This window comes from Monodelphis domestica, chromosome 2 (assembly GCF_027887165.1).
Source record: "Monodelphis domestica isolate mMonDom1 chromosome 2, mMonDom1.pri, whole genome shotgun sequence".
Lineage (NCBI taxonomy): Eukaryota > Metazoa > Chordata > Mammalia > Didelphimorphia > Didelphidae > Monodelphis > Monodelphis domestica.
Window position 1 is genome coordinate 44069294 of NC_077228.1, and position 22845 is coordinate 44092138.

Here is a 22845-nt window from a genome sequence, read left to right on the forward strand (position 1 = left end):
TTTAAAGTCTCAATAGGCACTAGTCCTTCCTGCCTAGAGTGAAAGCACATAATGATTTCTGTTGTTAAATATCTCAGGCTTATTTAAAGGGCATCCCTTGTGTCCTATAGATCTTGGAATCTTATATGAAGAATATTGCTTTGGATGAATGGTTATGTCTATGTGTTTTTTTAGAATTAAGAATGAATTAAATGTAATCTGTAGACCAGAACCCAAAGAACTGGGCTTATATATAGTCTAGGTTCAATCTTAGGGGTCCCCAAATTCCTGTGTCTGGTTCATTTTGCCCTTAACATAGTGGGAGTTTAGCTCATGTCTAGATTTCCACTATTGTTGATAGGAGGGTCCCAATTTCCTGGGAAAGCACATGAGATAGTTCTGTATTCATCCTTGTGACCCAAAGAAGCCATAAACTTCTTGTGCTACTACCCTAAAGATTACGATTCTTCTTGTAAAAGAAGCACATTTGGAGCATCTCTTTTCCCATCAGGCCTTTACTGTTTGAATGATTTACTGTAATAGAAGGGAACAAACCTTAGAATGAAATTATGTTCCTCTATATGGTAGCTCATTTCCTTGTTGGTCAACAACTGTAGGTCTATGCTTATGATCCTCTTCTTAGTTTGTGACTGGAAATTGGGTCCTGGAACTCCCAGATTTGGCCTTGTTGTTGACCGCTTTTGGAGTACATGGTTGAATTCATGTGAAATTACAACTCTTTCACTCCTTCTCTGTAACTGGTCTGGGTACGTGTATCTGGGGATCTAGGAACTATTGCTGTTTACTATATCACGGTTGCTGGCTATTACTGTATCTTAGCCCGAGAAGCTTTTCTACAGACCCTTAAAAGCTGTCATTCCTGAGGCTGAAATGAAGAAGGGAATAAATAGTATCGGGTGGGGTGCCACAGTGGAGGTGTCCTTGCTAGCCTCCATCATGGGCTGAAGTTGACTTTCAGTTCTCTGCTCTTACTCAGCACTGATTCTCTCTCCCCAGAAAAATTGGGGTGTGTCAAATATTCTATAATGAGGGCTCCTCTTTTTAGGGCCAGCAAAAAGGGGTAATCAACCCCAAACAGCTAATGACAACCAAACCTTTCCTAGCAGTACCAATGAGTACAGAGTACATTATCAATGAATCTTTTCTGTTGAAAAATGCAATCAAAGTCTGAAACAAAGGCTTCCTTCTCTAACCTCATTAAATTGATATAGGAATCCCTGTGACCACCCACCCTCCTCCAAAAGAAGGCAGCTTAGAAGATCAATTGATCCCTACTATCAAGAGTTAAACTATAAAATAGACCCAGGGGAAATTGTGAAAGTTATTAATAAAGCTACTTGAGAAGCTGGCAGCCATCTATAAGATATCCACAAAATGTATTAGCATCTGGGGTCTATTACGCTTCTAGGAGGATAAGCAATGCTGGTAATTATTCTGCCAGATTCCACACAGACAAATTAAAATACTTCTTGAAAGGCTATACACTCTAGGGCAATAATTGTATATATAGGGTTATTCAAGGAAATAACATATAAGCTCTAAAGTGCTATATAAATGCTAGCTATTTTTGTTGTTAAATTGGAGTAGGGAGAGACAGCTTTAGCATAGTGGAGAGACAAAACCCTTGATGTTGTAAAGGTCTGAGTTCAAGTCCTGCTTCTGAAACATACTAAGTTGCTTCATGTCTAAGTACCCCCACGTAACTCTAAAAGTCCAAGTATCAGAGCACTTGCCACTCTATTGATAGAAGAAGTTCCCCCATAACCAATGAAATCATCGACCTGCACCACTAAAATAAAAAAGAAGCAAAATGCTGGGTTAAATGCATTCAGAGAAGATATATTTATTAATCACTTGCTGTATGTTAGGCATTGGTCTAAGTTTTGGGGATACAAATACAAGGAAAAAGACCTTGCTCTCAAGGAGTTTACATTTGAATGAGATAAGACAAAGTGAGGTTGGGAATGGAGAAAATTCCTTTCCAGGATCATGATATCAAAGTCTGGAGCATCAGAACAACAACAAGGTGGGGGTGAAGCATTAATGGCCAGGGTCTGTCCTGGGAATGGAGGACCTTGGAAAGAACTCACTAATGAGAGGAGGAGAGATGGTCCAAGGTAAGGAGGCTCTGGGCACTGAGGGAAGTTCTAAGGTGACAAGGCAGTGGATAAGGATTTTTGTTGTCATTCAATAGTTTCAGTTGTGTCCAACTCTGTATGACTCCATTTGGGGTTTTCTTAGCAAAGGTGTGGTTTACTACTTACTTCCTCCTCCAGCTCATTTGACAGATGAGGAAACTGAGGCAAACAAAATTAAGCAACTTACTTAGAGTCACATAGTTGGTAAGTACCTGAGGCCAGTTTTCAACTCAGCTCTTCCTAAAGATCTACTTTTAGGCTTAGCACTCTATCTACCTGACCACTTACCTAGCCTCGAATCAGGGACAGCATGGCTTTAGTTCTAGATTTGGATGCCGAAAGACTGAGGTGTAGATCCTACCTTTAACACCGAATTGAGCTAGGAAAATCATAGTAGCCTTTTAGTCCAATCCAAACCATTGGGCTCCCTGGCTTGTCTGGACTGCAAAGGTAGCAGCTACACAGGGACCTAATCTCACCACTGATTATCATGAGAACTTTTACCTGCTCTATGTCTGACTGGGCTGCTTCATCTCTCCTTAGGCAGCCCGGTGTTCTTCTCTGCTCTCAGGGGTTCACTGTATTAACGCTAAACTTTGTTAGAGATACCTTATTGACTTAGCCCACCATAGTTCAGAACTCCCAAGTTGAAGAGATCCTCCATTTTCATCCTTTCTGGTAATAAGGTTTACAGATGTTTGCCACCGCACCCAGGCTCACTGATATATTCTAAACAAAAACAACTTAGCTGGTGACTGGTCATTTAATTTTTTTCAATGATCTCCAGTGAGGGAAAAACTTTTATTTCTCAAGGTATCCTATTCCACTTCAGGAAAACTGTAAATTTGAGGAAGTTTTCCTTTATTTCAAGTCTAACTTTCCTCTTTGTCATTTCCACCCATCGTCCCTACTACTGACCTCTGAGAACACACAAGGTGTACAGAGAATAGAACTCTGGGCCTGTAATCAGAAGATGAGTTCAAATCTTATTGCAGATACTATCTGGGTAACATTTGACACATTTAATTTCTTTGAATATCATTTTCTTTGCCTCAAAAATGGAGAGTTGAAGTCAATAGCCTTTATGGTCTTGACAGCTCCAAATATAAGATAATATGATAGTCAATCCTCCCCTCAATAGCCCTTCAAGCACTTGAAGACAGTTTTCACATCTCTCTTGAATCTTCTCTTGTTTAGACTCAAGCCTCCCAGTTCTTTTAGACTTAAGGCCTTTCTCCATCATGATTGCTATTTTTCTGGACATTCATTAGCATATCAGTATAACAGAATTTTCCTATCCTTGCTTGTATAGAGTCTCAAAAGGGGGGTACTAAGCTTAAATGAGAGTATCTGAAGAGCTTTGCAAAGCTTTAGAGCATGATAAATATAATTTATTATTCTATTAGTCTCATCTCTCTTTTTTTAACAGACCTAAGTGGTACTCCATTGTGTATATCCTTAAAGAATGGACTGTTCTTTACAAGAAAAACTCTTTGACTTCATCTTGCCCTAAGTAGCTAAGAATAATGACAAAGAGAACAGAAATCCATAATTCTGCCTTTAGTCATCAAGAATTTCCAATAGTCTTTATGGGAAGAGTTAAAAAATTTCCCAAAATATTTTCTTCTTGCTCATTGTCTCAAATCCACTACTACTACTACCACCAATACCAACACCATTGGTATCATCACCACCATCATTGCCACCATTGTGTAGCTATCCCAAACATTAAGTAATATATGGAAGCTGAGTACACTATTCACTATTCTCAGTAAAGCAAGCAAAGATACATATACACAGATGAAAAAGAATTTTAGGAAGAGATTTTGAACTAATGAAATAAAAAGAGGCATAACATGTATATTCTACCTCATGCTAACTTAGATGATTACTCATGGTAATAAGGTGGTTTTGATGTAATATGTTATTTGTAAGCTTCATGAAGATAAGGACTAATTCATTTTATACCCCAAGTACCAGAACATAGTGGGAACTTAATAAATGTTAAACTCAATTAATCTTAATAACCACCATAGAAAAGAAATAGCATAAGCATTATTACTATTTTAAAGATGGATTAGCTTTGACTTAACTGAGAAATTGTCATATAGCCAAGACCAGTGGTATCTGGTAGTTAAACCTCCATATTCTAGTCTGCTGCTTTCTCCACTATATCATTCTTCTGCTTTGTTACCAGAAAAAAAATAGATGATATTTCCCTTTTGCCCTTGAGGCTCTATTTACAAAAATACAAATTTCACATGAAGGCCAGAATTTTCAGTCCTTCTATAACCAAAACATTTTATGACTTGCTCTACTTTCAGTCCTAAATAAAAGTAAAAACTAAAAAATCCAGAATAATCCCAGACCTTTAGAGAGTATATATGTATATATATATATATATATATATATATATATATATAGAGAGAGAGAGAGAGAGAGAGAGAGAGAGAGAGAGAGTTCAAGGTGAAAATGAAAAAAAATACATCATCAGCAATATGAAATGAAGATGATATGTACAGCGGTGTTTAGATACCAAAATGAATGCCCTTTGGAGACTTCCCTGGCTTCCTTTAAGTCCTAACTAATATCTAGTCTTCTTTACCAACCCCTCTTAATTCTAGTATCTTCTCTGTTATTTCCTATGAATTAATTAATTAATGATAGATTTCTTTATTTCTTGTCTCCTCTAAATTGTAAGTTCCTTGTAGGCAGGGACTATTTTTACCTCTTTTTGTATGCCTAGTGCTTAGCACAGTGCCTGGTACAAAGTAGGTACTTAATAAATGTCTATTGTTTTATTGATGGATACGATGCCAAGAACTAAGGGCTTGGATGTCCAATCATGGACAATTATCTCCCTCTATGAAATTTGATTCTATTCAATAAAAAATTAATTGCTATTGACGAATATGTCCTTTTCAAGTTGTGGGGCACCTAAAAGTTGGAATTCTAAGAAGTAGTGTTAAATATTAGTGTTCTTTAAATATAATTTCTCATATTTTATGATTGCTTTATTGCATAATATACTTCACTGTTTGTTACTTTAAGCTGTAATTCATCCAAGAGAAAGCATAAAAAGTCTTTTATTAACAGATGTAGGAGTCTGGTAGATGTTTTGAAACTTTGAGTTTGGGTTACTCACTCATGACAAATGATCATTTTTCGTGGATAAATTCATTGTTTTCAGAATGGATATTATGAAGAATTGGCAGGCACACTTCCCTTTTTTAAAACAGTAATGCATTTTCCCTCTTTTTCCGTCTATGCTAGTTGGCTCATATCCACTAAAATCTTGGCACTGTTACAATGTCTCTAACATGACGACTAACCACCATGCAAGGTGTGCTCTAATTTCCAGCATTCATGCCATGCTGAGGTTCATGCTCCTTATGTCTGAAAACCACATATGTGGAAATCTCAATGGATATTTTCTGCAGGTTATTTCCTAGAGAAATTAATATGAAAATGTTTTGATTGTAAAGAAAGAGGCAGTTCATACTAGCTAGCTATAGGAATCTCCAAACATTTTCAGCTAAAGATTCCTTTTACGTCTCCAACAAAAATGTTTACAAGTAGTTTGCAAAAATTCCGATAGTATTTCACATCTAAATTTATATCTAGAATTATGCCTTGTAGTAAATATTCACCTTCAAAATATCTTAATCCCTCCTTCTCTCTACTAGCCCTCAGTACAAATAACTTTTTACCTCCACCATTTTCTCACATCTTAATTTTTCCTCTATTAATTAAAATATAATGTTTTTAGGAACCACTGAATTCATCATAGGAAACCTATAGATGTTGTAAGAATTCCTTTAGACATCATATTCTATCATTGGTTGGTTGTCGCATTGTTCTCCTTTATGTTTTGAAGGATCTGTGGTCTCAAAAATGTTGGTGTCCCCTCCACCAATGCAGATGACAACTTGGGTAACTCTTGTCCATATTCTCCTGTAAATCTTCCACAGTGTGTCTGCCCAATAGGGGGTCCTTCCTCTAGTTCTCTTCCCACCCTGGAGATGCTTCTACTCTAAGATCTGCTCCCCTAAATTGATGAATTTCTAGACCAGACAACCATTTCATGAGGAGATTATGAGGCCATGTTCTATTTACTCCCAACTCTACTCATTCTCCAGACTTTTCTATCTCCTTACCAACAACCTTTCTCTCATCATCATGCAAGCTTATCTTTTCTTTCTTCCTTTTAGAAGGAAAGTTCCTTGTAAGAGACCATAGGGTTTGATCTTATTTGTATTCTCTGGGCTTAGTACACTGCTTTGAACATAATAAGTTCCTAATAAATGCTATCTATCATCGATATAGTCTTCTTTCCTTACTTCCTTCTTTGTTCCTTCCTTCCTTCCTCCCTCCTCCCTCCTCCCTCCTCCCTCCCTCCCTCTCTCTCCCTCTCCCCCCACAAAGGTACATTTAGGAATGCATTATCCCTAGACAGTCTCACAATATGACAGACCCACCTGCCTTTCCAGATATAAATCTCTCTGATGACATTTCTTTGTGTAGCTTCTCTTGCACTGTTCTTGTAATGTGTTACAGCTTGTTCATCTTCCCCCCACCTCCTCCTCTCCAGCCCCCAATGCCTTTCCACTGCCCTTTGGTTGTTTTTCAACTTCAATTCTTTGGCAGATGTGGTATCTCATAATTCATGGCCATACAACATATCAGTGTCAAATAAAGTGAAGGTATGACAGTTTTCCAGTTCATTTAAAATAGATAATTCAATCCAGTAATTGAGATTGGAAAAATTACTCCATTCTCAGACTTGTCCTATTCAAAGAATTACCAAATCTATTCAGCTTTCATGGGCTCAGCTGCAGTGTAATCTTAGATAACTTACTTGACCTTATTGGCCTTTTTTTTTTTTTGCCTGTAAAAAACTGCAGAGAACAAAGTTTGCCACAACTCACCAGAATATACTGAAAATTTAAATCATAGAATTCATCATTATTTATATAGTACCTTTTATAGTTTGTGTATGGGATGGACTAGATCAGTGATGGTAAACCTTTTAGAGATGGAGTTCTGGGCTCTGCCCTCACCCCACCTCCCAAACCAAGTGCCCTGACCATCCCTCCCAGAGACCTCATGCCCTGACCCTCCCCTCCCCCCAGTCAGGCTACTCCATGCCCCTCCCCTTAATCACACACAAGGAAAGGAGGAAGCCTGCACACTCCACTCCCCTCCAGCTCTGCCATCTGTGAGCCACTCACATTACCCTCTGTGTGCTGCTGGACAGATGAGCAGGTGATGTGAAAAAATGTAGTCAGTCAGGATGGAGAAGGGTAGGGGAACAGCTTTGCCTGAGTTCTTCTTCCTTTCTGGTAATGAACTCTGGCAGAAAGTGGTGGGGGGAAGGAGGAGAGCAACTATCTGACCACAGAGAGTGCTCTGCATGCCATCTTTAGCACCCATGTCAAGGTTCACCATCACTGAATGAGATAGTTGCTGGGGGGGTGGGGTTCTAATTCTTTAGTTCTGTGATTTTTTTAGGCTAGTCTTATAACTTAATTATAAGTGTCATTGTGGGAAAATCAACAAAACCCTGGTCCCTACTGAGAAATGCAAGATGTGTGAAATTCAAAGCTTCCTTCTAGAAATTCAAACATATCATTTGTATCTTTGGCTTAAAGTGAATGATGATTCTGAAGTAGGAGACCTTAGATTCAACCAATGGGTAGAAATGGTAACATAAGAAATATAAGTACAACCTAAACTATGGTCTCTTGCATCCTATAAAACTGTGTCACATAATTTGATATGCCAAACAACAAAGAATGTGATATACACATGAAGCTAATTCAACTCTACCCTACAATTTAATATAGACTCAGGGTTAACCACTGTATGCAATCTCCTCTTTGATATTGATATTCTCTATCTTTGTGACCTTCAGAAAATTATTTAATTTTTCTGGGCCTCAGTTTATTTAACTTAAATTAAATTTAAGTTAAACTTTAAATTAAAGATAATGTTTAGACTAGATAGCCTCTGGGTTTCTTTCTGGCTCCAGATTGCTAGGTGTTTATGAAATAGAAATTTAGTTCTTTAATACAATATTAAATACTTAATGCAATATTGTACTTTATGGATACATTGTTGTTTGCACTCCTTCTATGGTCTAAATCTCAGTCTATCCTAGCTTCTTGTCTTGTGCCATTCTTGGCCATGTACTTCTACAACTACTACAGAGATAATTTACCTAAAAAGCTGGAGATCTTCCTATAGGCTAGGGGTTCTTAATCTTTTTGTGTGTGTAATGGACCAACTACCTAGTTAGAGTGATGAAGGCCATGGACCCCTTCTCTTAATAATGCATAAAACAAAATTAGGATTAGAAAACCACTTATATTGAAGTACAGTTATATATGCATATATGTATGTATGACATATATATTTTATTACATATGTTCATAGAGCCCAGGTTAAAAAACTTACTATTCTGGATCTTTAACAAGACCAAAGAGCCTTCATTGTATACCTCTGAAGTATTATGCAAATGTCCTTGGGTCCCCAAAGGTCATGATGGAAGTGCTCAAGCTCTGGCTGGTTCTATCATACTGGAAGATCCTTGAGCATGGTGCAAAGCAACAGACCAGGTTTAGTGTGTGAGGACCCCACTGGCTAAATATGGATAGGGTTATCACCAGTAGCATGGTCTCTGAGTAAAGACTTTTGGGCAAGGTAGAGAAAGGTAAAGAAATAGTCCTTAGCCCTGGGTAGCCCCTTTCTGCCTTGGTAGCAATGGTGGCAAGGTAAAACTTGAGAGGGAAGAAGTTGTGAAACCAAATAATTTTTAGACCTGCTGCAAACATAAATTCTTTTCCTGGTACTCCAAACATGAAATTGAGATTGTTGTCACTGACCAAATTGTTGACATGTTACAAGTCAAAGGCTCTTTCCTTTTTGGTTCCATAGAGAGTCTGAGAAAACAAATGTACCCCATTGGCAACCTGGGAAAGCCTATGTACCTTTTCACAGAATAATGTTTTTTAAATACTATATAAAACAAAATACTCAGCATTCCAAAGGAAATTAACACTGAAATTGAGCTAACAACACACACACACACACACACACACACACACACACACACATATACATATATAATTTTTTTTTTTAAATCAGGGTTCTTAATCAGGGATTAAGAGCACCTGTATGAGAAAAGTATTAGAGGAACTCAACCAGAATGATGCTAACATTCTTTTAAGTGAAACCAGAAAAGATAAGGAAGTTTCAGATAAATGGAAGGATGACTTACACTTGTTCCTTAAGAGACAAAGGAATAGGCAGGGATGGCTTCATTGTGTCTCAAAGACAATAAAGAAGAAACAGAATTTCCTTGCACTCTTGGCCATTTCTCTTTGTAATTCATATGATGCATATGAAAAAACGACAACAAACAAAACAGATGCACACACCATGAAGGTAGTTGCAGCTTATGTGCTATCATCTGTTGCTGAAAAGGAAGTGTAAAAAGAAGTTCAATGTAGAATTTGACAAGATTCTCTAAATGAAGACAGTGTATTTATTGATATTCAGTGGCTTTGCTATGAATTCAGTCACAGAGGAAGACTGTAAAAAAATTATTAGAAAATATAGTTTGGGTTTCAGAAGTAAAATTTAAGATGTTCCAGTTGGAAGAGACCTTAGAGTTGCTCAGTCCAATCACTGGCTAAAGGTTGGAGAATACTGCTTTCATAAAGGATCATAGATTGAGAGCTGGAAGGGACCTAATCCGTTGTCTAGTCAAATCCTTGCTGTAAAAATAAATAAAGTATTTATGTTTGCTTTTCTTTTGAGAAAAATAATATAATCATAGATTATTAATACTTCTTTCAAAATTTAGCAATACTTAATATAAAAGCATTATTAATCTTATACTTACCAAAAAAAAATTTAAAAGAAAACTGGTAGTAATTTATTTTTATTACTCTTATTTTACTTAAACCCTAGAAACCTGTTTACACAGCTATAAATGGATGTTCATACCTGCAGTACTTACCCAAGTAGACTGTAAGCTCCTTGAGGGGAAAAACTTTGTATTTTAACATTTCTTTGTATCTCTAGAACTTAGCACAATGCCTATCATGTAGTTATTTAAAGTAACTTGACCTTAACATATGACCTTGTTAATTTCAAATGACATAATTTATACAAAGTATTTTATGAACTTTCAGGTGCTTTGCAAATGTCATTTTTTACTATCATTTTCAAAAATATCTTCCCCACTAACTTGTCAAGCAAAGATCTTCCTATTTACAATTCCTGTTGTGGATTGAGATTAGAGACACCAATTAAGTGTCATATATTAACTGACAAAGCTAACAGCATATCAAAATATTATCTATTAAAATGTTTCTGAGGACATCACCATTCCCCCAGTCATTCAGACTTACAACTTCCATGTGATTCCTGAGACCTCACTCTCACTCACCTGACATACTCAATCTGTTGCCAAATCCTGTTTTTTTTCTATCTACCATCTCTGGTATATATCCTGTTTTCACTCACATGGCTCCCCCCCCCCCCCGCCCCAAGTTCAGGTCCTCATTTTAGCCTGGAGTATTTCAATAATCTTTCTCCTCCTCTTCTTCCCTCTCCTCCTCTCCACTCCTTACCTTCTGTCTTACAATACATACTAAGTATTGGTTCCAAGGAAGAAGAATGGTATCCACTGAGCCACCTAGCTAACCCAACATTAGCCTTTTAACTACTCTCCTTAAATTATCTCCCCCTGCTGCAATCCATTCCCAAATTAGCTCTTAAAATTCTTTTCTTTTTTCCTTTTTTAATTTAGAATATTTTCCCATGGTTATATGATTCATGAGCAGCCCTCCTCCCCCTTGTCTTTCATCTGCCCTCCCAAAGTCGACAAGCAGTTCCACTGGGTTATACATGTATCGTTGTTCAAAACCTATTTCCATGCTATTCATATTTGCAGTAGAGTGATAAGATGCTTTTCTTAAAACTCAGATTTTATCAAGTCATTCCTCCTGCCCAATAACTTGAAGTTGCTCCCCATTTTCTTCAGAATCAAATCTAAAGTCACATTTGTCAAAAAATTGGATACATCCTTCATTTTCAGTCCTCTGAAGAAATCATGATCAGTTACTCCATTGGTCACAATTCTAAAGTCTAACAAAGTTGAATTGTTCTGCTTCTGTGTATTTCAACATACATCATTTTAGAGTTTTTTAAAACAAGAGATACTTTGGCACCGAGACATATTATGATATCAAGACAAAATCATGGTTTTTGAAAAGAAGAGAAAACAAAACCAAGAAAACTGAGCATGCAACAAATATCCATAAATCTTGTTCAAGCACAAAACCTACATTGATTCCCACCCAAATGGTCAAAATACAGATTGGACCAAAGTTTCTCTCTAATCTGGATCAGGATCTAGTAATGTATAACGTATGTTGGCTATCAACATTTTCATAATAGTACTATGTAAAATCTGGCCAAAATACAAAGGCTTTGACAAACCAAATCCAAACTCCTGAATTTTTAAAAGTGAAATTTTCCTAACTGTAAAAGTTTCTCCCCCAAATGCTAACATGAAAATGAAGAGGAAAGTGAAGATTATTGCCAGTTACAATGTGAAGTGAGCTGCCCTCTCTTCTAATTTTGTTATCAATTGCAAATCACTTCACCAACTGTTCAAAGACGTAGGATTTCATCAGGATGGGTGCTATCTTCAGCAACACAGAAGGCAGCCTGTCTGGTACTTTATAGATTGTGGAATCATTGATTTCGAGTTGGAAGAGAACATCAAGTTGATTTAATTCAACCTCATTTCATATATGAAGAAGCTACATTGGAGAGGTGAAGTAGCTTAAAATTATATGATATTCAGTGGTAGAACTGGAATTGAAGCCCAGGTCCTCTGACTTAAAATCTAGAGTGAAACCATCACTTCTAAAAGTGATTATTATGATTATTACAAAATATTATTACTAAGTACTTTGTACTTTATTATATATATTTTGAGACTATGTAATACACACTATGTGAGGGACAGCTAGGTTGAACAGTGGCTAGAGCACCAGGTCAGGAGTTGGAAGGACCTGGGTTCAACTCTGACCTCAGATATTTCCTAGTTGTGTGACCCTGGGCAAGTCACTTAACCCCTGTTGCCTAGCCTATGCCACTTTTCTGTCTTGGAACGAATACTAAGACAGAAGATAAGAGTTTATAAATAAATAAACAAACATATATATATATATATAAATACTATGTTACTATATGATAAATGCTACTATCATGGCAAACCATGAAAAAAAGAAAAATACTATGTAGCCGCTAGTCCTCTCCTACGGCAACCGTGCCAATATAAAATAGATATAGAAGATTCAAAGGATACTAAGAGTTACAAAGCTAGCTTTAATAAAAGTCATATTATCTCTGACTGAAAAATTCATTTCAAGTTGACATTCTCTAAATTTAACTAGGCAGCTTCTCCGATGACACAGAAGCCGCCCATTGCTATGCTTTGTAGAGAAGAGAGGAGTTATTTACAAGAGAATTTACAAGACATGTAGCAGGACAAGAAGCTGTCAGTCAAAAGGAAGATTCCTTTTGGAATGTTACCGGGAGACAGTTGAAGCCAAGCCAATGGCTGAACTGGGCAAGGAGGCTTTTTTGGCTTTTGGCTTTTGGCTCATGGTGGTGACTGAAACTGAAGCTGAGGCTTTTGCTGGCTGGCTGATTTGAAGGAGGAAGAAAAAGACAGTTGTCCTCATATCTCTCTGACTGACTCTGTTTCACAATAGTGATTGGATTGCTACTTCCCTCAATATCCTCCAAACCAACATCTCTATAGAGAATAGGGAAATCCTACCCCTCTTACCTTATCCTCCACCCTTGTCCTATCTTCCCCAAATAAACCCTTACTTGAGAAAAGAAGAGAAAAGAGTATTTCCTCTGAAATGGGAGGGGAAGCTGAAAGGCTTCTGAAGAGAGGGAAGATAACGGGAGGAATGTAGGAAAACCTTGATCCATTAGTCATCTAGTATCAATCAAAGATACACCCCCTCAAAAATCTATCTATTACAGATTGGCACTCCTAAAAAGATGGAACCCACAATCTAAGAAACAACAGTAGGAAAGATGTTTAAACAAATTCTCTGTGGAGCTGTTGTTATGGCAGCCATTACTCGATTCTGGGTCTACAATATACTTTATAGCAAAATGACCCACATGATTTTTGATTCTCTGGATTATATTGGCAACACAACCATGTTTATACTTCAGTTGCCTTTTCAGACTGAAACTATACTCTGGTAGGTTTTGACTCAAGTGTATATAATTTCTATGGCAGCCATGTAGACTCTGACTTATTTGAGAAATATCTTTAGATTTGTGATCCCCAAAAGGCAGAACAGATACTAGTGCTGGATAATAACCTGGAAAACATTATTAAGAACTTATTTGAGAAATTAATCAAGGAAAAAGGGTTAGATCAGATTAAGGGCAAGAACAATGGCCAGGCAGACAGTGCACCCGAAGAAAAAGAGAGAAAGGCAAAGAAATCAAAGGTCAATGCTAAGGGAAATGAAAGTGACAAGGACAATAAGTCTGATAGTGAACCAGAAAAAATTTGTCCCCTAAAGGAGGTCACCAAACTTCCAAGTACAACTGGTGTGTTACAATCTAAAGTGCATAGGCAGTTTACATCACAGGATCTTGAATTTTTCCAAAATTCATTGAGCAACCTTTTAAGACACAGAAAGAACTGAAATGTGCTTTTAGGATCTTTGACCCAGACTTTGAAGATGTAGAGTTTCTCCTCTCTGAACTGTTCAGGCCCCATGAGCAAAGGCAGCTTCTTGAAAAGACCAGGACAGATAACAACCTAACTACAGAGGAGCAAAGGGAAGGCCTGGATTTTGCAAATCCCACTAGCATGTCCTACTTAAGGAAATGTTGGGAAGATTTGCTCCAGGCTATTAAGCAATGTTGCTGGAAGCCTAATGCATGGACAAGATTTGATAAACTCATGCAAAACAAAGGGGAACATCCTGCCACATTCATTGATCATCTCTCGGAAATGGCAGAGAAGGAGGATAAGGGGAGGAATAGGGAGGAGGGTAGGAAAACCTTGATCCATTAGTTATCTAATATGCCATCAAAATACACCCTCAAATTATATATCTATTACAGCTTGCATTCTACCAGCCCAGCCTTTGAGAACCCAAGATCACCTTCAAGTCATAAAGAAGAAAATACTTAGGTCAAACAAATAATCAGATCACTCTCACCATATTGATTGTGATGTTGCTGTGTTCAGTTTAAAATTGACAATGAAAATATCAGTTACATGTTATTTTATAATAATCCTTCAGAAATAATTTTTAAAGCTTCTATAGAAATTTTCCAGTGAAATTTTGTTTTAAGGGGTTATACCCCAGAAGAATATTTGAGAATGACTGGGTCAGCTAATTAGGTTATTAGAGTAGTGAATTATCTGTGAAGCAAGATCCCAAAAGAATGGGACAATGGGGCATGGGAGAAAGTCACTTTAATCATGGTTGTGAATTAAGAAAGGCCCAGAGCATGAAATGCTGCTAGGGTGGGGTGTGTGTGAAGCATAAGAAACAGTGGAGTTTCATCTACTGGAGGCATAGTCTAATGGAACTGGATACCAATGGAGATGGAAGGGATGACAGAAAGGGCACAGAAAGGGGATTGAGAGGCAGAGTCCATGAACTCGAATCACTTCCTAGATTTACCTATGGCTTGCTTTACCTAACTTGGCTTTAAAAAAAAAAAGGCAGCCTCTGATATGGTGCAAATCATAACCTCTATATGTTGAGAAACAGTAAAATCCACACCTGTAGCTGAACCAGGTTCCAGGATCAGTTCTCTTTCTATATGGAACAATTTTCATGCAACAATCATTTAGAATGAAGTCACAATCTCTTAAATAGGGAGTGGGAAAAGAATTTTTTAATGTGACATTCACGAGGCTTAGGAAAGCACAGATGCTTTGATCTTTGTTTAATTTGTCTCTTATGCTTCTCCCACAAGCTACTCTCTTGTTAAGAGCTATCCTTTTTTAACCCTGTATTCTAAATCTCCCTTCTTTGATCTTGGATGATAGGTTGCCAGGGACTTTTGGGAATGAATTGAAAGAGGGCAAAGTTAAATGTCAGTGTTCTAGCTTTGTGATCTTTTACCAAGGGCCTTTTAAAATTTACTCTCATTCAGAAACTTGTCTGGGATCCGTATTCATTTATTCAATCACCTCATGTTCTGGAGTGTTCTTCCTGTGTCTAGCACTGTTCTAAATTTTTGGAGGGCATTCAACATAAAAAAGACATGGATCTCATAGCTAAAGAATATAGAAAATAAGCCATAAGGTAGTTCTGATTGGGTAATGAGGAAATATCAACTAAGGGAGTAATTGGGGTAGATAAATAGGTAGGTAAGTAGATAGATGGATAGATAGATGGATGGATGGATAGATAGATAGATAGATAGATAGATAGATAGATAGATAGATAGATAGATAAGACAGATAAATAGTCAGATAAGACAGACAGATAGAAAGATAAGACAGACAGAGGTAGATAAATAGATGATATATAGATGATAGATACATAGATAGATAAGATAGAGACATATAAATAGATGATAGATAAGACAGACTGATAAGACAGATGGATAGATAAGATAGACAGCTAAAGATAGATGATAGATAGATAGATAAGACAGATAAATAGTCAGATAAGACAGACAGATAGAAAGATAAGACAGAGGTAGATAAATAGATCATATATAGATGATAGATACATAGATAGATAAGATAGACAGAGATATATACATAGATGATAGATAAGACAGACTGATAAGACAAATGGATAGATAAGATAGACAGCTAAAGATAGATGATAGATAGATAGATAGATAGATAGATAGATAGATAGATAGATAGATAGATAGATGGATAGATGGATAGATAGATAGATAGATAGATAGATAGATAGATAGATAGATAGATAGATAGATAGATAGATAGATAGAATGACCTAGCCAGTTAGATTATAGATAGCATTGATTAAGTACTTATTATGTCTCCGGAATTGTGCTAAATGCAGCCTAGGGATGCAGATAAATGCAAGTACAAAAAAGGAACCTGCATTTTAATTTCAAGAAGGCAATATAAAGTCAGAACGTGGGGTGCCATGGTGAGGGGATGACTTGGAAGTAGTATGGAGGCCTGATCTGGGCAAGATAAAGCAAAACCTCACTTATTACACCCAGAGGATACCAGATGATTCAGAGGTGGGGTCTCAGATAGGAATGTGTGTGTACACACATGGGTGGTGGGGGTGGGGGTGATACAGAGGAAGAGTATAGCTGGATTCTAAGCAGTATGGTGAGGAGATGATTGGGAAGTGGCATAAAGATCAAGGTCTGGACAAGATAAGGTTAAAGTTCACCCTGTTGGTCTTGAGGAATAAAAAAAAATGAAATTAGATTCTCCAGAAAGTCCTCCTCTGATGAGCTTTATTGGCACAGCTAAGGTGGCCCTGTGTTCTCAAAGGCTATACCATCAAGCTATACTTCCTGTCAGGTTCTATCATGCTGGGAAGTCTTACACTATAACTCCAGTAGTTAGTCAGTCTGTTCTGCAAGGGCCAGCAATATAGCTAAGTATAGAAAGGCTCATCAGCAGCAGGTCAGGCCAATAAATGCTACCATCATGACAACTGATGGAACAAAGGGACTTACTAACATAGCCTCTAGTCTTATGTAAATATGACCTCTGGGGAAAAGATTCAAAAGATGCTAAAAGTCACAGATCCAATTGGAAAAAAAGTATTTTATCTGACTGAAAAGGTACTCTATAGTGCATGAAAAGGGTTAAGACCTCCTCCTCTATGGACAATCCATCTTCCTTTGGGATCCTACTCAGTTCATCCTCTTTTTGTTTAGCATCCACAGTCTTCTTTGAACTTCACAACAACTGTATAGTGTAAGGAAAGAATTAGAACCTAGATTTAAATCTTACTTTTGCTGCTTATTATCTTTGTGATGTTGGGGAAATCATTTAGCCTCTCTTGACCTCAGTTTCTTCATCTGGAATATGGTGGTAAAGATAGGATGTGTGACATCATTTAGGAATTCCCAGTGTGAGGAAACCCTTCTACTAATGCAGGTCATCAACTTCTCTGTAACTTATAACCTTACAAAGTTGCCTAGGCCAGGGTTTGTCAAATTGCAACCTATTGGCCAAATCCAGTAAAAGATTCTTAGCTTGCAGGGGCCATATCAAAGCAAGTGGCAGGTTGGATTTGGCCCCTGGGCCATAGTTTGCTTACTTGGCCTACATCATCATGAGATGACTTGCCCACCATCACAAGCAGGTGTCTGAGGGGGGTCTTGAACTTGAGTCTTCCTGGATCTGAGGCTAACTATAACTACTTTGCCACACTTCCTCTCTGCATAAAGTAAAAACTGATCTTGAAGGCTTTCCTCCAGCAAGGAGCATATATTGAACTCATTTCAATTCTCCATGAGTACAATCACAGAGATAACTGTGCATTAAATCAAGTGAGGCATAATATAAGATGTTCTCCACTGTTATTTAAGATGTCCTTAGGAGATTAGCTCTCTATTAATCAATAATTCTTAACCTTTTTGGTGTATCATGGAGTCCTTTTGTACTCTAATGAAGGCTATGCATTCCTTCTCAGAATCATGCTTTTTCATCATATTTGAAGGAAATGCCAAGTTTCAACTAGAGGTTAGTGAAAATAAAGGGGTCACTTCTTACTTCTTCCCATTCAATTTCCTGACTATCTTGAAGTTTATCCAGGGATCCTAGAGAAAGACTCTCTAAAGTATAACTGAGAAGGTAAAGATACTCCTCTTTGTGGCTGCATGGTGCTGCTGGGATCAATCCATAGAATGATACAAGGACTCCTCAATGAGGTCCATGATCAAAAAGAGACATTCTACGTGGAAAAGAAATTAAATGGATGAAAACCACTTATTGTCCATTGAAACATGAATATAATTGGAATATTAACCCACAGAGTTATTATATCAATACATTTTTCTGGGATATATACTACAAAGGGATGAGTTGGGCCCAGAACTGAATAGGAGAAAGAGTCTGCTAGACTGCATTTGGGAAACTGCCATTCCTTAAATAAGCCCATGCTGTTACCTGGTACAAAATCCAATTGTTTTTTAGAGCACAAATATTCGCCTAATGAATCGGTATAGTTTCAAGTCTTTGAATAACCCATTCTTAAAAGAACAAAATTTGTAGGTCAACCAAAGCACAATGAACAGCTACATGGTGAGCACACAGAGAATAGAACACATTCCCAACAATGACCGAATCATAGAAGTGGAATAAGGAGTATCACCAAAGATACCTATGGTGAAAAAGGGAAGATGGAGTTTGGGGGATGGGTCCAATCTTAGCACTATTGCCTGTAAAACAGAAAAAATAAAAAGACCTAGGGTTAGTTAGGTAGCTCAGTTGATTGAGAGCCAGATCTATAGATCAGAGGTCCTGGGTTCAAATTTGACCCCAGACTCTTCCTTGAGCAAGTTTCTTAGCCCCCATTGCTTAGCCCTTACCAGGTGAAGTGACTTACCCAGGATCAGTCCTTGGTAAATATTTGAGACCCAAGTTGTACTCAGAACTTTCTAATGCCAGTTTCTATACACTCTCACCCAACTACCTCTAATTAGGGATAGTGATTTAGAAATGCTTTTTGATTGAAAAAAAAATCCAGTGATATTTTGAAGTAACATTGAAACAAACGATTCATTTTTAAGTCCATATGTTAAATTTGTTAATTGATAATGCACATTTAGTTGTTCTTTCTCAGCTTGAGTTAGCACATGATTACTGTATTTAGGATTGTAGAAGAAAAAAAGTGAGATTGGAAAAAGGTTGTGTAGTACTTATGGATACGCTTCCAACCTTTTATTCATCCCAGATTTTGAATGGTATGCAATCATTGTAAGGATAGCCAGGGCTAAATTATTCTTTAACTCAACCATTTAATATGAAATAGATTATTATTCCCTTGGTGTGAAACAATCTAATATTTTAGAAATGAGCCAGTGGGATAGAATGGAAGTACTCAAGAATGGGATTTTCTAACTAAAAAAGGTCAAACATTTGTTGACTAATGTAATGGTGGTGGGTTTGAGGGTCACTGTGAAGGGTGGAGTTGGCAGGTTGATGAGCATCATTTCTACTCCTTCTTCCTGACTGGGTAAGGGCAGAGCTGGAATATTTCCAAGTCTTCCTGATCTATATCATATGCACTTGGACCAGGAATTGGAGAAAAAGAGTTTACTGGTCTACAATACATTAAATAATCCCATGCAGTTAGTTGGTCCACAATCCCATTTTTCAAAAGAAAAAATATTCTCCTAAGAATTCTATATAGTCACAAGTCTTTGAATAAGACAATCTTTTAAAAAATAATTTTTAGGTCAACCAAAGAACAATGGACCTTTGCCTGGTGGGCACACAGGATACAACACATTTCCAACAATGACCTATGCATAGGAAGTAGAATAAGGGGTATCTAGAAAGCATATGACCAGAAAAGGAAGATGGAGATGGGGAGGGAGACCTATAACATAAGGCAGAGGTGTCAAACTAGGGCTCCTAGTAGAGCAAAATCATATTAAAATCTAATTGGGAAATAATAAAACAAGCTAAAATTAAAATAGAAGTCAAACAATGTCAATATGTGGTTTTCTAAGTCACTGTGTGGACTTTAGGGATCCTTATACATGGCTGAGTGGCTCCTATTTTTATTTCAGTTTGACACCACTGGTTTATGGAATGAACTTTTCTTTGGTCACTTTCTCTTTATTTAATTTCATTTTGGAGATTTAATCAGTCATACCTTGTTACACTTAATAGCTCACTTTTTAGCCCAGGAACAATAAAATGGTCCTAAGATCTGTGTAGTCCCTTTTGCTATTTTATAGAGTCTATATCAGATGAAAATTATAGCTAATAATAAAAGCTAGCATTTCTTTAGTACCTTGTGATATTAAAATAACTTTTAAAGATTGATATAATATTAATTTAAGGTTGCCAAGGAATTCACTTATGAAATTCCTAAATGAAACACTCAAGTCAGAGTGGAGTTTTATGGTGGTTTAATTACAACAGGAATAAGAAAGAAGGAGAGGGAGAGAAGGAGAGAGAAGGAAAAGGGACTCAACCTTCTGGCAGAGCCAGAGGGAGTTTAGGCCTGGAAGGCCAAGGTAGAGAAGAGAATCAATCCCTTGACTCACGTGACCGATCTGAAGGAAAGCTGTCTGCGGGCCTCCTCCCTGTTCCAGCTCCTAGCACACCCTGGCACCCAGCCCTGTCCCCAGGAAGTGAGCGTACTCCGGAGACTGTTCTCTACCTCACTTCCTATGCCTCACCTGTGCCAATGATGGTTCAAGCTTGGCTTAGGACAACCCAGGTGGGCAGTCAGTTATTTCTGATTTGCCATTGCCTAGCACATGCCCGTGTAATGTGGGTGTGCACAATTTTGGGTGCTAGACCAAGCAAGATGGAGATTTAAAAATCACAATCCCCCTTGATGATGATTGAGGGACACCAACTGATACTGAACATAAGCGTCCTGCACCCAAAAAAATTCTGACTGCAAGTGCATACAAAATTTCTACCCTCTAAGAGGAAAACTACAATAGTTGTAGATTAGGGGAAATAGGAAAGAGAGAGAGAGAGAGAGAGAGAGAGAGAGAGAGAGAGAGAGAGAGAGAGAGAGAGAAACCAATATTTTGCTGGGCGCATTGACAAAAGCCAATTAGGGGGCAGTCCCCTTTGGCACAAGAATGTACATTCAAAAAAAATGTTCAATCATTTGCTAATGCATGCCCCCCAAATTTGAGACTATAAAAATGATGCCACTAATTATTTAAAAAAAATATTATGGGACTTTACTTAATAATTCTGCCTGATTCCAGGACAAGATATACACAAAAGAGCCATTGCATAGGGCCAAAGAAAAGCCAATCCAGGACAGATTGATGCACTTCTACGCCAATGCAAAGGTCTTGAACCAAGTGTGAAGACTCGAGGTTACTATGTTTAACATTGTTATGATATAGGCTTTCCTCGTGTCCACACTCACTCTGAAAATACTTACAGAAGAGTATCCAAAACCTTGGTTCCTACCTGGCTCCTATAATCTGGTCCCTTTTTCTGTCTTTCATAGTGTGGTAACTTTCTGTAGTCCTTGCTACTGAGTGAGTAAATGCATCATTGCTTAGATCATTTTAATTGGGCCCTGATTCAAGGACCTGTTATAGATTTATTTTTCTTTTACTTGGAATTTTTACAAATGAGACTTTGATAGTCTATATTTTCATCCAGAAATTTTTCTTTTTTTTGTTTGGATTTTTCTGATGTCTTTTTAATTTCTCTTACCAATTGATTCATATACCTCATACCTCAGCCACGCATCCCTAAGTGATCCTGTATTTTTCAATCACCCACAACAGGGGAAAATGTAAAAAATATTATTATTTAAATTGCAAAGTTTAAATTCCTTTTGAGAAGAATTTTAGGTAAAGAAAGATGATACCTCTCTGAATCCAGAAACTGAACTGTTGGAGAAGCCACCATGAAGAAGCCTCCAGACCACAAGCTGCACAAAAAGATCAAGAATGAACTTTGGGTGTGGTTGATTGAACATTTATTTGTATCTATACTTTCATGTCAAAGGGGACTGCCCCCCTAACTGGCTTTTTGTCAATGTGTCCAGCAATTATTGGTGTTTTTTTTTTCTTTCTTCTTATCCTCAAATTATTGTAATCTTTAGGTTCATTATACTTTCATGATCCTTTGGGAAAAAACCCTTTTTCACAGAGGATCAAACGAGGGATGTATAAATGAAGATTTGAACCTAGGACTCCAATCCCCAGAAGTCCTTGGCCACTTCCCAGAATTCTTTGTAATCTCACTGAATTCTCACCTGGGCCAAGAGCAAGTTATTATTTAAAGAGTCTTCGCCTATGGCTAGCTCTCTTTCCTGTTTCCGCTGGCAAGCAGAGGGGTCTCTCATGATGTAGGTGAGGTTGAATGGGCCTCTCAGCCCACCTAGACACATGCTTTCTTACTTGTATTTTCTTAAACTCTTCATCTTAAATAAACCTCTAAAATATAATACTTCTAGAGAGAAACTAATTTCTACCTGCCACAGTTTGGCCCCTTAAATTAGAACAGGCAACACGTATAAAGCAAGCAGAGTTCATTCTAAGCATGTGGAAGAAGTTGGCCAGCTCAATTTAAAATCCCAAAATTTCACCTCTGTTCAAAGATACCTGAAGAGACACAATAAACCTTCCTGATTTCTCCCTTCTTTATGATAGTTCAGTTCTTTTGTTTTCTCTATTCAGTCAACCTTTTATAGTTACTCCTTTCATTTTCTTCTTTTGCCTGATGTCTCTTTTGCCAGTGACTCTTTCCATCTCTGCTCATTAAGTCTTGGGTAGTGAAACAGATGCCATCTTTCCACAGCTACTGCTTATTTCTTGAAGTCCCCACTGTTTTTTCTCAGTTCTTCTCTTGCAGACAGTTGATGATTCTTCAAGAACTCCAGTGTTAACTCATTTTGTCTTCCAGCTCAAAGACTGCGGTTATCCCAAATCATTCTCAGAGCTTGCATGAGTCTAT

At 37.5% G+C, this 22845-nt stretch overlaps 1 protein-coding gene across 2 annotated transcripts in view; it reads left to right on the forward strand.

Annotated features, from left to right (window-relative positions):
• COL24A1 (collagen type XXIV alpha 1 chain) overlaps nt 1-22845 on the forward strand; it is a 399913-nt gene that overhangs the window by 25878 nt on the left and 351190 nt on the right. The window lies entirely within an intron of this gene.